Source organism: Balaenoptera acutorostrata, chromosome 3 (assembly GCF_949987535.1).
Source record: "Balaenoptera acutorostrata chromosome 3, mBalAcu1.1, whole genome shotgun sequence".
Classification (NCBI taxonomy): Eukaryota; Metazoa; Chordata; class Mammalia; order Artiodactyla; family Balaenopteridae; genus Balaenoptera; species Balaenoptera acutorostrata.
Window position 1 is genome coordinate 109,650,584 of NC_080066.1, and position 15,960 is coordinate 109,666,543.

The window sequence follows — 15,960 nt, forward strand, 5'->3', positions numbered from 1 at the left end:
AGCAATCTACAGATTCAAAGCAATCTCTATGAAAGTAGCAGTGGCATTTTTCACAAAGCTAGAAGAAAAAATTTTACAATTTGTATGGAAACACAAAAGACCCCGAATAGCCAAAACAATCTTGAGAAAGAAAAAGGGAGCTGGAGGAATCAGGCTCCCTGACTTCAGACTATTCTGCAAATCTACAGTAATCAAGACAGTATGGTACTGGCAAAAAAACAGAAATATAGATCAATGGAACAGGATAGAAAGCCCAGAGATAAACCCACGTGTCTTTGGTCACCTAATCTATGATGAAGGAGGCAAGAATATACAATGTAGAAAAGACAGTCTCTTCAATAAGTGGTGCTGGGAAAACTGGAAAGCTACATTTAAAAGAATGAAATTAGAACACTCCCTAACACCATACACAAAAATAAACTCAAAATGGATTAAAGACCTAAATGTAAGGCCCAACACTATAAAACGCTTAGAAGAAAACATAGGCAGAACACTCTATGACATAAATCACAGCAAGATCCTTTTTGGCCCCCCTCCTAGAGAAATGGAAATAAAAACAAAAATAAATAAATGGGACCTAATGAAACTTCAAAGCTTTTGCACAGCAAAGGAAACCATAAACAAGACAAAAAGACAACCCTCAGAATGGGAGAAAATATTTGCAAATGAAGCGACTGATAAAGGATTAATCTCCAAAATATACAAGCAGCTCATGCAACTCAATATCAAAAAAAAAACAAAAAAAGCAATCCAAACATGGGTGGCCAATGTAAACAGACATTTCTCCAAAGAAGGTATACAGATTGCCAACAAACACATGAAAGGATGCTCAACATCTCTAATCATTAGAGAAAGGCAAATCAAAATCACAATGAGGTATCACCTCACACCAGTCAGAATGGCCATCATCAAAAAATCTACAAACAATAAATGGTGGAGAAGGTGTGGAGAAAAGGGAACCCTCTTGCACTGTTGGTGGGAATGTAAATTGATACAGCCACTATGGAGAACAGTATGGAGGTTCCTTAAAAAACTAAAAATAGAACTACCATATGACCCAGCAATCCCACTACTGGACATATACCATGAGAAGACCATAATTCAAAAAGAGACATGTACCACAGTGTTCATTGCAGCACTATTTACAATAGCCAGGACATGGAAGCAACCTAAGTGTCCATTGACAGATGAATGGATAAAGAAGATGTGACACATATATACAATGAAATATTACTCAGCCTTAAAAAGAAACAAAATTGAGTTATTTGTAGTGAGGTGGATGGACATAGAGTCTGTCATACAGAGTGAAGTAAGTCAGAAAGAGGAAAGCAAATACCATATGCTAACACATATATATGGAATCTAAAAAAAAATTGGTTCTGATGAACCTAGGGGCAGGACAGGAATAAAGATGTGGACTTAGAGAATGGACTTGAAGACATGGGGAGGGAGAAGCGTAAGCTGGGCAAAGTGAGAGCGTGGCATAGACATATATACACTACCAAATGTAAAACAGATAGCTAGCGGGAAGCAGCTGCATAGCACAGGGAGATCAGCTCGGTGTTTTGTGACCACCTAGAGGGGTAGGATAGGGAGGGTGGGAAGGGGACCCAAAAGGGAGGGTATGTGGGGATATATGTATACACTTAGCTGATTCACTCTGTTATACAGCAGAAACTAACACAGCATTGTAAAACAATTATACTCCAATAAAGATGTTAAAAAAAAATCCAATCTAGTATTGTTAATATTCACCATGTGGTACATTAAATCTCCAGAATTTATTCATCTTGTGTAATGGAAACTTTGTACCCCTTTGACCAATATCTCCCTATTCCCCCCAGCTCCCTACATCTGGCAACCTCCATTCTACTCTCTGCTTTTATGAGTTTGACTATTTTAGATTCCACATGCAGTAATTGTCTTTCTGAGTCTGGCTTATTTCAGTTAGCATAATGTCCTTTGGCCTTATCCATGTTGTCACAAATGGAAGAATTTTCTTCTTTTTAAAGGTTGAAGAATGCTTCTTTAATACACACACACACTCACACACACATATATCAATCACATTTTCTTTATCTATCATAGTTTTGCTACATGAATAATGCTGCTATAAGCATGAGAGTGCAGGTATCTCTGAGATTCTGATTTCAGTTTTTTTGAATATATACCCAGAGGTGGGATTGCTGGATTATATAGTAGTTCAATTTTTTACTTTTTTGAGGAAACTCCATACTGTTTTTCATAGCAGCTGCGCTATTTTACGTTCCCATTACAGTGTACAAGTGTTCCGTTTTCTCCACATATCACCAACACTAGTTATATTTTGTGGTTTTCATAACAGTCATCCTTACAGATGTGAGGTGATTCTCATTTTAGTTTTGATTTGCATATCCAGCATATCTTGATCCTTGTTTTTGCTCTGCATTCAAAACATATATCGCAATCTTAGAAGAAACTTTGTTTTTATTCAAATAAATTCACTTCTATATGTTTACATTCTGCCTTTTCTGCCAAATTTATTTAAAATATATAATTAAGCATAGTTTGAAAAGTGAAATAAAATATATAGAATGTGATTCTTTTTCTACTGGGTGTAGAAATATTTGGTTATAATTAAAGAGTTATGTTTATGTAATTTAGTGATTTGGCAGCAACATTTAAAATATACTAATTTTAAAAATGATGAAATTCATTACCAGTTAATTGCCAATTACCTGCTCAGACATATAAGGAGAATTAAAGATTTGAAAAGTGACCTTAGGAAGGTGCAGATTGGAAATTTCTCATAATTCAATAATCTCTTGCTTCTTAGGCTGGATAGCCTTACATAATGATCACTCATCCAGATAAAGTGATGATGCTATGACAGGGAAGAACACATATTTAGAGTGTTGTATTTGTATTTTACCCACCTTGATGCTAATAAAAATGTTAACACTAATATGTAAAAAATATCAAGTAACCTCAATGACCACTGATGGTCTTCATAACACTGGAGTAGTGGCATCTTCAGTGAGAAAATCAATTGGTCAGTTATTTCCCTTAACCAACCATTACAATATTAGTGTTTTCCAGGACTCAGTCATAGTCCCCCCCCCCTTTTTTATCTTCCATGCTTTACAGGGATCTGCTTATCCTTTACTACAAATACAATCTCCACCTGACACTACTGAATTTAGAGTTCATCTCCAGAGTTAACTTTTCCTGTGAACTTCAGACTTCTGAATCAAACTTTCTATTGAATATCTTCACAAGAATGTTCCACAAGCACTGTCATAACAGTGTGTCTAAAACTCAGCATCTTTTTATTTATTTATTTTTTCAAATTGCTTTCTATTGCCATTGCCTCTGCCACAGTCTACACACTTCTCATTATCCATTATCCAAAATTTCTCTCTGGGTTCCTTGCAATTGTCTCTTAACTGGTTGCCCTGCTTCTTGCTCTCTAATCAGTTTAATATCTACACTTAGTTATGTTTCTGACACACAAATAAAATTATGTCATTTTTGTGCTGTAATTGCTTAAGTGGCCCCTTATCTCAACTTGACAAATTAGAAATTCATGACATATTGTGGAGGACTATCACAACTTGGCACTCGGCACGCCCACTTTAGCAAAATAGTTGCTCTACTCTAAACTTGCCAGCTTTCTCATTCCACTTTGCTTTTGTGCGTGCCTTTCTCCATGCCTGAAAAGTTCTCCAGTGCTTTTCTGACAAGGGATTCAATAAATACTTTTTTACATCTCAGTTGAAACTCATTGGTGAATCATCTCTGACTCCTCATGGTAAACGTATGCTCCTTTCCACACACCAAGGGTGCCGTTTATTGCACTAGAGTAACTACTAACTTAAGTTTTGATTTCTCAATTTTCCTTTCTCTAAATTTAAGCTGTCTTGAAGTAAAAGATCATGTTTTCTTATTTTATATTTGCACCAGTAAGCATAGTGCTTAGCGTGTGGCAGAATCTAGTGCAATGATATCCAGTCTCTTTGGGGGCCACAGTGGAGGTGGATATGTTCACATCGATGGTGGGCTCTGATTCACCCATACAGGTTCAATTTGAGAAAGTGCCCATTTATCTGCTTTGCATATTGATCTATATAGCACAATATTTTGGAGAAGAAAGTATTAAAATTTTAAAAATAATAGAAAAGGAACAAGATTTGGAGTGAAACAAATTTTGCTATAAATCCTTCTCTAGCATGGTGTAATTAGTTATCCTTGGGCAAGTGACTGAATATTGAGTTTTTAAAGTAAAACTCACCATCTATATACTGCATAATTATTGTGAAAAGTAAAATGAAGATAATGTTTTTTTTTTTTATCTTAGAATGATTCTGTTTATTTTTCTTTTGAAGATAATGTTTTTATTGTAAACTCATAGTTGTGTAGCTTATTCATTCTTATATTCAATGACACTTTAAAACAGAACCAACCTTGCAAGTTGGATGAATACATTTGCACATAGGAGATCTGCCCTAAGAGTCATATCATAGGGTTTCTCAGTATTTTTTTAAATGGAGAGGTCTAAGAAAAAAATTATTCTCTCTTTGAACATTTGGGTAAGCAAATTTGAATGGTATACTTACTATATAATTTTCAGTGCCATTTAAAATGTACTAGTGTACAAAATTCTGTGAATCTCTAATATGGGCCATTGCACGAAGAATTTTCCAAAGAGATGTCACTATAGAATTTTTCCCTCTTATTTTTCATGGAACATCTTTTCACATTTCACAGAGCATTATTTTTCTGTGACTCAGTCATTAAGACTGAGTTTGGAAAGTCATATTTAACCCCATAATTTATCTTTTAATGAGGTATAAAATACAACATAAGTAGTACAGAAACAGAAAGGAGTTTAGGTAATATTCCTGGCCATTTTCCTAGCACTGCACAGTTAAACCTCCTGTGATAATGAAAATGGTCTATAAACTATGCTGAAGTTTAACTTCCAATACTGAAGCCACTAGCATCATGCAGCTATTAAGAACTTGAAATGTGTATATTGCAATTGAAGAACTGAATTTTTATTTCATTCAATTTTAATTGATTTAAATTTAAATTTAAATAGGCATATGTGGCTGGTAACTTTTTATTAGACACCTTAGTTCTAAGCAATTATTCTGTTGTGGACAATTACCACACGTTACTTGTCATTAAGTGGTATGGATTAATTTTCCTTGCTTTAACCTGAAAGTTGAATCATGCCCCAGTTTTTCTTAGTAACTTTTTATAGTTCTATCATTCATCAATTTGATGAAAGTCACTTGGAATCCAGTTTAATTTCCTGCCACTGCCACTTCTTGGAACAAATAGTTCTTTAAGTTTATTATCCACTATGAATAAGGACTTCCTGATCTTTATTCTGAGATAACTTTGCCCGGTTTCAGTGTTATACCTCTTATCCATATCAGGGTCAGGCAAATAAATCCATGGGTAATTTATCTATTATATTCATGTCTACGTAGATTTTGATCCTATTTCTTCTATACCTTCACCTTTGTGAATTGAAAGATTACCATCATGTGAATGTATTACATGAGTCTACATAATGTTCAAGAAGCACATTGTTTTATATTGATTCAGGGCACTGACTTTGGTTTGTGTCTACCAGTGTCATTTTTTTTTTTTTAAAGATAATTACTGTTTATTTATGTATTTTTTTATTTTTGGCTGTGTTGTGTCTTCGTTTCTGTGCGAGGGCTTTCTCTAGTTGTGGCAAGCGGGGGCCACTCTTCATCGCTGTGCACGGGCCTCTCACTATCGCGGCCTCTCTTGTTGCGGAGCACAGGCTCCAGACGCGCAGGCTCAGTAGTTGTGGCTCACGGGCCTAGTTGCTCCGTGGCATGTGGGATCTTCCCAGACCAGGGCTCGAACCCATGTCCCCTGCATTAGCAGGCAGACTCGCAACCACTGCGCCACCAGGGAAGCCCCAGTGTCATTTTTTAATGCATACAAATTCGTTAAATATTTTGATTGTACCAGTACAGGGTTAATAGCCTAGGGGTGGGAGAAGGATAACAGAAACAAATAGCAATAGCAGTTAAATCTCCTATTATTACCTCTCTTTTCTGGGTTATAGATAATTACACATAATTTGAATTTTGTGCTTTTATAATCTTTTCTTTGCACTTCCTTACTCTAGATTGTAGCTTCTACTTTTCTGCTTATTTGTACTTAACTGTGAGACTTTATTTCATCAGTGTCTTCACTTATCAAAAAAGTCTGATGTTATCCAGTTACTTCAAGATTTCAAATCTTAGAGACTTTATGGGTTGAAAGGATTATGATATACACTGATCTCCATATGCAATCCCCAAGAAAAGTAATAGAAAAATATTAGATAGCTCTGCCAAAGATCAAATTTATTGGGATTTTTTTCACAATCATTCAGTAATCCTTTAAAAGACTTTTGAAAGAATTTTTTGTTTATAAATTTATTTATTTTTATTTATTTATTTTTGGCTGTGCTGGGTCTTTGTTGCTGCACATGGACTTTCTCTAGTTGCGGCAAACGGGGGCTACTCTTCGTTGCAGAGCCCGGGCTTCTCATTGCGGTGGCTTCTCTTGTTGCAGAGCACAGGCTCTAGGCATGCGGGCTTCAGTAGTTGTGGCTTGCAGGCTCTAGAGCGCAGGCTCGGTAGTTGTGGTACACAGGCTTAGTTGCTCCGCAGCATGTGGGATCTTCCCGGACCAGGGCTCGAACCTGTGTCCCCTGCATTGGCAGGCGGATTCTTAACCACTGAGCCACGAGGGAAGTCCCAAGAATTTTTGTAAATAATTTTAAAAGTCTAAGTGGGTTACATTGACCCCTTTCCCTATGATTATTTCTTCTCTCTAATAACTATAATAAATTAACCCAACACAGTTTACTCGGAGTTTGCCAAGGACTATATATGTTGGGTTTTGTCAGACCCCATAACTAATTCTAAAACACATCTGTGTCTGTTCTCCTCTTTTTCTAGGCACATTCCCAACCCCTTGGAGTTAGGCACAAAAAAGTGAGTCATTATGTTCAAGATGTTTTGTAGTTCATGTTTTGCTTGCATCTTGCAGTTACCTCTAACCTTTGAATTATTAGTATATTTTGATACTGGGTCATATCTCTGATATTTAGAGTCTCACTTAACTCTCCTACCCTGTGTGTCATCTCAGTTAAAAATAAAGAGTTAAACGCCATGCTCTAGGTATGTTCAGCTTTAGTGGCTCATGCCAAACAATTTTCAAGAACTGGTTTTATCATCTCACATGCTCACCAACAGTCCATGAGAGTTTCACTTGCTCCACATTCTCAACTACACTTGGCTTTGTCAAAAGAATTGATCATTATAATCAGGTTGCAGTGGTGTGGCATTTTGGTTATAATTTATATGTTTGTAAGTCTATCTGTGATTTGGATACACTCTTTTGAGAATTGCCTAAGTCCTTTTCCTTTTTTTTTTTCTTTAATTGTGTTGTCTGTCTTTTTCCAATTAATTGTATAGATTTAAAAAAAATATATATGGATGTATATCTATTGTGGGATACAAGTATTGAAAGTATCTTTTTCTAGTTTGTGAAGTCCTTTTCTACTGTCTTAATGTTACCTTTTGATAATTTTAAATGAAGTCCAATTAAACAATGTTTTTACCTTATGGTTAGTGTTTTCAGCGCCTTTTAAAGAAATCTTCAACTACTTCCAAGTCATAAAGATTTTCTCCTATAATATAAAGCTATAATACAGCTTCAGCTGTATCAAAGTTTTGTATATAACTTAGTTTCCGTTATCATTCATTCCATATCATATCATATCATTCAATTTTAAGTATTATAATAATTAACGGTTTAATATAGGCATTAGAAGCCACATGGATGTGGGAAGAGATGGGGTGTAAAAGCACAGAAGGGTTGCAGTTGGGGTATAGAAGAAACAGTCACTAAACGGCTTCCATTAGAATATCTAGGTATATTGGAGAAACTGAAGCTTGAAGGAAATAAAAAAGGCTTCACATTCAGCTGTTGAATTAGGACTTTAAAGAGAAGCTCATAGAGAGGTATATGAATACTGCTATGAAGGTAAAGTGAAGCTTGTGTGAAAGTCTGAAAAAAGTAATGGTTTCTGCCACATTTTCTCTTTGCCCTCAATAAGCACTATAGCTGGTAAGGGTTCTTTGACAGGTAAAGAGACCCCAAACCAAACTTTCATTTTTATAGAGTCTGAGCCATTAACAGTTCTTTTGGGGCCATTAGCACTCCTATTTGTGTTGGTTGTTGCAGTTTTACATTGAATTTACCACATGACATCAGAGTACTAGAAGACTCCTCAGAAAATGTGTTTCAGACACATTCCTCCCTGCCTTCATTGTGTAGTGGCAACGCAATTTCCTCTTGGTGTTCTGCATTCAGTATATAGAGAGACTCAACTGGGAGGCTTTAGCTACCAGCACTCCCAACAAGTGAGGGCATAAGTGCTTCAGTTCAGAAGGAGTGATCTGGGTACCACCATCTATTATTGTCCAACTCTTACACTGCCCTCATCCTCTTATTTTATATCATAAGTTCTTTGAGAAGCTCTGCTATGATTTTGGTTGGTCTTTTTTCTTGGGGGATAAGGAGAAGATTAGTGAGAAGAACTACAGCCCCTGCTGCAGCCAGTCTCAGGAGTGAAATTGATATGCCTTGTCTTCATTCTCTACTGTTCATTTGAGATTCCTCCTTTTTGGATAGCGCTTCTGCCCGTATAGTGTACCTACCAAGATACTTATTCTTTACAAGTCTTAACATCTTCTCAAGAAATAGCTGTTGCACTTGTCCATTTACTTTCAAAATGGGCAAACACATATCAAAGCACATGCAAATGGATGACCTGAGTAGTACCAAACATAATCCTTCCCATCCCTACATCTAAGAACAACCCTACCTCCTCATGATGATTAGGGTCAATTATATTTTTCAAGCTGATAATTCCTTTCCTTGTCTGCTTGTTTCTTGACATAAGGAACCTTAGGTAACCAGGTGATAACCATAACTTAAAGTTTAGTGGTACTCTTCCTATTCCCCTTAGGGAAATATTTGAAATATAGTGGTACTCTTCCTATTCCCCTTAGGGAAATATTTGTTTCTGGGAACCAGGACATCTAAACCCATATTGCCATGGGGACAGGCAAGGCTACTATGACTTCTATCTTTGGTAAGCAAACCCATGTTTTATCCCATCTATTGAACACAGAGAAACAAATGGTCATTGATTTAGCATAAAAGTGAATATTGAAAAAGGTCTCCCCATCCTTGTCAGCCATCCTATCCAAGCTGATGTGTCTCAGTTATACCTTCAAAAGGCATCTCTATCACTCAGGTGAACAACTTCTAGGTAGTGAGATGGATAATAGGACCAATGGAAGCTCTGTATACATGTTAAATTTCATACCTTCTTTTCTATAAAGAGGAGTTACGTTATGTGGGATCATGGATAAGTGGATCACAGCATATAATTCTGTCTGAGGCAATACAAGGCGTAAAGCATACCCTACTAAATGTGTGTATTGATTCTTCTCTGGATGAATCCCAGCCCTTTCCAATATGGAAGGGATGCAATGTAATTAACTTGCCATCAAGTAACAGGTTGTTTCTTCAAGGGATGTTATTATATCAGGAACTCAGAATTTATCTCTATTGCTGACTTTGTCAGCAGCAGAGGTTGGAAGTCCATACAGTTGGATCCATCCATACATAGTCTTTATTGCTGTCTCCATGGCTGTTGCATTTGTAAGCCCACTGTGCCAGCTCTGGGGTAGACTATGACTGGCTGTCTGCTATTAACTGAACTAGTTTAATGCATCTTCTAAAGTGGATGTTCTTTGGTGGATATTTTCACACAATGTGAAGCTCTTCATACTTTGTGCCCTCTTTTCATAGATCCATCCATGTGCCTCTTCCTAAGATTTCCTTGTTCCCTATCTTCCAACATTTGTCCTTCCAGCTTCAGTTCAATCAGTCAAGCCATTTGATATTGCCCATGAGTCCATAATTATTCTTCCCTTCCCACACAAATTTGTGATCAGTTGCCTTATGAAGGGCTCTTCCATTGGTGGGAGTGCTGGGAGTGGTGGGCTTCATTCACTTCTATCTTTTGGAGCTACGCCAAATAGGGTTGTAGTACTGCAGCAGTCCACTTTCATCTGTCATGCATATTCATCTCTAATGCACACTTGGCCTCAACTGATTGGTCCTAAATTATTGCCTTTCCCTCCCATGAGATTACAGGTATTAGCTGAGAGAGAGGCTCCAGTGCAACAGTGTTGGCTGTCGTGGGACTCTGGATCGCTTTCTTTTGCTGTTTTCTTGTGTCCTCTATTTCTCCTTTTGCCCAATCTGTCTTACAATGCTGCTAAGCCTATTCATCCTTATGACTTGATAGGTCTGAGAGAATTCAAATAATTATGGGAAGTTTCTCTGCATTATCTCTTAATGCCATGGTCATTCTTAATCTATATCAGGGCCTGTTAGCATGCAAGACCTGTTTTAAAATCATGTATGATTACTCACTGAAGATAGTGTGAGCTTCATCCAGTAACTTAGGGGCCTCTGTTCCGATTACTTTGTTTGTGCTGGCTATAAGCACCACATGGCATCTATTCCCACCATCAGTACCTTTAACACCATAGAGTTTGCAGGGTTTTATGGGCCAAGCAGCAAAGCCACCTGCACCATAGACTGAATTTCCTGTAGACCGCTTTTGTGCCCTGTATCCCATTAAAAACTGGCAGCCTTTATGACACCAGGTAAATTGGTTGACGTGGTATTCCCAAGTAAGGAATATGCTGCATCTAGAACCTACAGAAACTTCCTTCTAATTGGTAGACTGCATGAATGTCAATAATTTATTTTTTTACTTCGGAGGGGATTTATCAGTATGCCCTAGACAACTGAACACCTAAAAACTTTACTGTTGTAATGGGCCCTAGAATTAATGTAATTTCTTCTGCCATCCTCTGAAGTGCATGTGTCTTACTTACCAAGGCCATCAGTATACTTACTACTCCTTGCTTATCTGGTCTGATTAACATAATGCCCTCAATAGAGTGAATCAATGTGATCCTATAGTGTGACCCCCATGTTCAATAATCCTTAAACTATTGGGCATTAATTTTTTTTCAACTGTATATTAGTAAGTGGCTGTAGGTCCCTTTGGGGGAAAGAATGGGGAAATCATTATTCTATTGATTTGCCATTGATTTGCAGAGCCCTTCCTCATGGAGACTCAGTCTTTCCTGTGGTCATGAATTTCAAGGTTGAAACTGGCTTAAGTCAAAAACTCAGTCAAAAGAGACTGATTCTTAAAAAGGCAGCTGCCTTCAACATCCTGGTTATCTATCCTTAATTTTTAAAAAAAATTTTAGATTGAACAATTTCTTTTTTTTTGGAATAGAAAAGAGCTTTATTCGAGCCACACTGAGGACTATAGTGTGGGAAACACAGATTAAGAAGCACTTGAATCGTGTTCCTCCAGACCACAAAATGAGAGAGGATATGTAGGCAAACCCCACAAAGTTACATAAGCGGTTTGTCAAGAATTAAGATTGGAGCTGGCAAGAAGTTAAGGGCACTCATTAAGCAAGGATTAGTTGGGATCCAAAATGATTGCATAGTTACAAGGGGAGACCTTGAGACCATAAGTTTGCAGCTGGCAGCTGCTAGTAGATATTGTTTTGAAAATGGCTGGTGGTGTCCTTGAGTTTGATACAGTTCAGAAAATTCAAGTTCCCAGTGATGCAGGAATGTGTCTGAAATTACACCCATGATGGCTACTTAGCTCCATTTTGAATGCCTGAACCATAGTTACTCCATTTTGATTTTTAAAAGCATTCTTTTCTTTAATGGTTAAAGCAGATGTACAATGTGTGCTTGACAGGCCATAACACAGGCTGTTCTAGTGAACAGAAAGGTCAAGCCAAGTCTGGTATAAGCCAGAATGACTTCCCCATACCTCAATATGTGAAAATTTCTAGATTGAACAATTTCTTTATCAGCAGCCCATTAGTTTGTGCCTAGGGACATAGTGATATATTAACCAACTCCTTAGCTCTTAAGGGGTCATGTCCCTTTGGCTGCCACTTTGACTTCCATACTCATTTAAGTACTGCCATCTGGCGTCTATTACTTAGGGTTCCTATCATCCACATTGCTATCAGGGATTACTGTTCTGAAACAGCATCTCCTATTATGTCCTACACCAGTGGTCCCCAACAGTTTTGGCACCAGGGACTGGTTTTGTGGAAGACAATTTTTCCATGGACTCGGGGGAGGGATGATTTCATGATGATTCAAGCACATTATATTTATTGTGTACTTTATTTCTATTATTATTACATTGTAATATATAATGAAATAATTATGCAACTCACCATAATGCTGACAGGAGGCAGAGCTCAGGCAGTAATGCGAGCTATGGGGAGCGGCTGTAAATACAGATGAAGCTTTGATTGCTTGCCCACCACTCACCTCCTGCTGTGCAGCCTGGTTCCTAACAGGCCACAGACCGGTAGTGGTCCATGGTCCAGGGGTTGAGGATCCCTGTTCTACACCAATGAGTCACACTGAGCTTCTCAATGATAGTTAGTGACCCTTTCCCTAGAATATTCTTTATTGTTTTGGTTAAAGAAGAAAGTGTCTTTTGAGCCCTCTGTAAAACTCAGACAGTTGGTGAGTTTTTTGACCTTAGGTAGCATATCTACTCAAACATATCCATTTCTCTGAGAATTTTAATCTCTTCTTACACTGCCTTTTATGGAAATTCTGCCATTTCTGTTTATTTACTGTTAGCCGTCACTTTCTCCAACTTCCAAGAGCCATCCTAATAGGGTGTTATTACCATATTCTGGAGGTCTTGCTAAGATGATAAACCTTGTATCATGGGATAGGCTCATATCTATAACTCGCCATTATTCAACTTTAAGTTCTTCCCATGTTTTTTCAGACCATGTACACTCCCTAGTATCCTGTCAGTATATGATGGCTACGTCTTGAATCTTCTTTCAGCTATATTCTCTTTACTCTCTTAGTACTTCCCTGATCATGATCTGTTATAGCTTAACTGTACCTATAAGCCTGGTGGTCCATAGGAATAGTGAGGGTGGATCCTGAGGAAGGGGCATGCTTTCTTGCAAGGCAGAGGTCTCTACATCATCTTTAAGCAAGGGAGTGCACTCACCTTTAATAGGGAGTAGTGGGCCATTTCTGAGCACTACAGGACTCAGAAGAATCTGGAGATTCAGGATTTTTGAAAGCATCAGTCTAGATATCTCTGCCTCATTTCTTAATGTCCCTCTCTCTCCCTGTACCCTGAACTTGGTGCCTATAACATGCTAAATGAGGTTGAGAATTCACATTCTTTTGTAACTACTATTATAAATAAATTTATAGATAATTCCTGGGTCAAATACTTATCTTTTCATGCCCTCTGCCTGCTAAAGATGAGAGTCTACTTACATACTGAAAGCTTAGCTTTCAAACTAAGACTTTAATTGGCAAGTAATAACCTTCAACCTTTCATCTACTTTCTTCAATGAATTAGAAGCACCTATAGAAAGCCCTTCAATTCCATAGGTACTATAGTTTTTACTTACCCAAACCTCTTAAATGCCAGTTTATTGCCCCCACCATAAACAACACTCCTAGAAGAAAACATAGGCAGAACACTCTTTAACATGAATCGTAACAATATATTTCTTTTTTTTTTTTTGGATCTGTCTCTCAAGGCAAAGGAAACTAAAGCAAAAATAAACAAATAGGACCTAATTAAACTTAAAAGATTTTACACAATAAAGGAAACATTGACAAAATGAAAAGACAACCTACTGAATGGGAGAAAATATTTGCAAATGATATAACTCTTCAGGGGTTAATATCCAAAATATACAAAAAAATTCATGCAACTCAATATCAAAAAAATAACTCTATTAAAAAATGGGCAGAAGATCTGAACATTTTTCCAAAGAAGATATACAGATGACCAACGGGTGCATGGAAAGATGCTCAACATAGCTTATCATCAGAAAAATACATATCAAAACCACAATGAGATATCACCTCACAACTGTTATAATAGCTATTGTCAAAAAGACCAAAAATAACAAATGTTGATGAGGATGTAGAGAAAAGGGAACCCTTGTACACTATTGGTGGAAATGTAAATTGGTGCAGCCACTATGGAAAACACTATGGAGGTTCCTCAGAAAACTAAAAATAGAACTACTGTATGACCCAGCAATTTCACTCCTGGGTATCCATCCAAAGAAAACAAAAACACTAATTCAAAGAGTTATGTGTACCCCAGTGTTCACTGTAGCATTATTTACAAAAGTCAAGAATATGGAAGCAACCTAGGTGACCATCAATAGATGAATAGCTAAAGAATATGTGAGATGTATATATACATATATGCAATGGAATATTACTCAGCCATAAAAAAATAAGAATGAAATTTTGTTGTTTGCAACAACATGGATGGACCCGGAGGGTATTATGCTTAGTGAAATGAGTCAGGCAGAGAAAGACAAATACTCTATGTTATCACTTATATGTGGATTCTAAAAAAATAAAACAAACAATTGAATATAACAAATCATAAATAAACTCACAGATACAGAGACAAACTAGTGGTTATCAGTGGGGAGAGGGAAGTGGGGTGGAGCAAGATAGGGGCAAGGGATTAAGAGGTAGAAACTACCATATATTAAATAAATAAGGTACAAGGATATATTGTACAGGACAGGGAATATAGCCAGTATTTTACAAGAACTTTAAATGGAGTATAATGTATAAAAATATTGAATCATATTATACACCTGAAACTAATATAATATTATAAATCAACTAAACTTCAATTTTAAATTTTTAAATAAAATAAAATAAAGTTCTGGCCAAGAATGAGAGAAATAAGAATGAGGGAAATCAGAATTGTGTAAGCACATTGTTTAGTTCCTGTCTCAGGATTTCTCTGATGACATGGATATCCGAATATTCATGTGCATTTCACTTTGGAAAAATAAACAGTTCCAGGGGCAACCCTCAAAGAGATGCAGACAATGGGTAAATACTTCCTACCACTGATCCTCAGGTGAATAATTTTGAGAGGGATTATATGTGCTGTTTTGGAAGGTTTCAGATAAAACTAAGTCACATAATGGCAACCTTGATAAAGCACTCTTATATTAGCTTTCTCTCCTTATCTCAGTCTGTCTATTCTTCGGCTCCTTGGGATTGCCTACCAAATAAACTACCTGTACAGAAGTAATTGTCTCAGGCTAGGAAAACTACTTAAAGTAGCCTGGAGTGGTAAAAGGAAAAGGCTAAATAAGTAGTGAGTTATACTTCCACCAATGGAAAGAAAAGCATGTATGATTTTTTCTTTCACTCTTGCCTAAGTAAAATTATGGAAGTCATGATTTTGCTTGGGGTCATCTTGGAAGGGACTTCCCAAGAAGGACACTTTGGGCAATTGTTGTGTGAGATGGCAAGCATTGAGGTAAAAGGTGTTATTATTGGCTATTACCGGTTACCATTACAAATAACTATCTAGGTTAAGATTCTTTTTCAGTGAGAACAAAATATGTCCCTTCTCAGTGTAAAGGATCCAATAATTTCAACATGCCATCAGGTGGCTGAAAGATTGCCTACTCTTGATGCCATGTGGAGAGGTCAGCATTGATGTTTACTTAAAACAGAGTATAATGACGAGAATTCTATGTTGAATTACGCAATGAAGGGAACTCTATTTTATTAAGCTTGTTCATAACCTCCATTTTTGCCACCATGAAATTTATACTTGAGTCTATTAAGCAAGAAGCAGGGTACCTGGTAAAAGAGATAGTCTGTCATGTATAGAGGAAAGCCTTCTCTGTAGTGGTGCCTTTTGGTGAATATTCTTATGGGAAACAAATATTTTCACAGAATGTGCCCATTTTGAGCAGT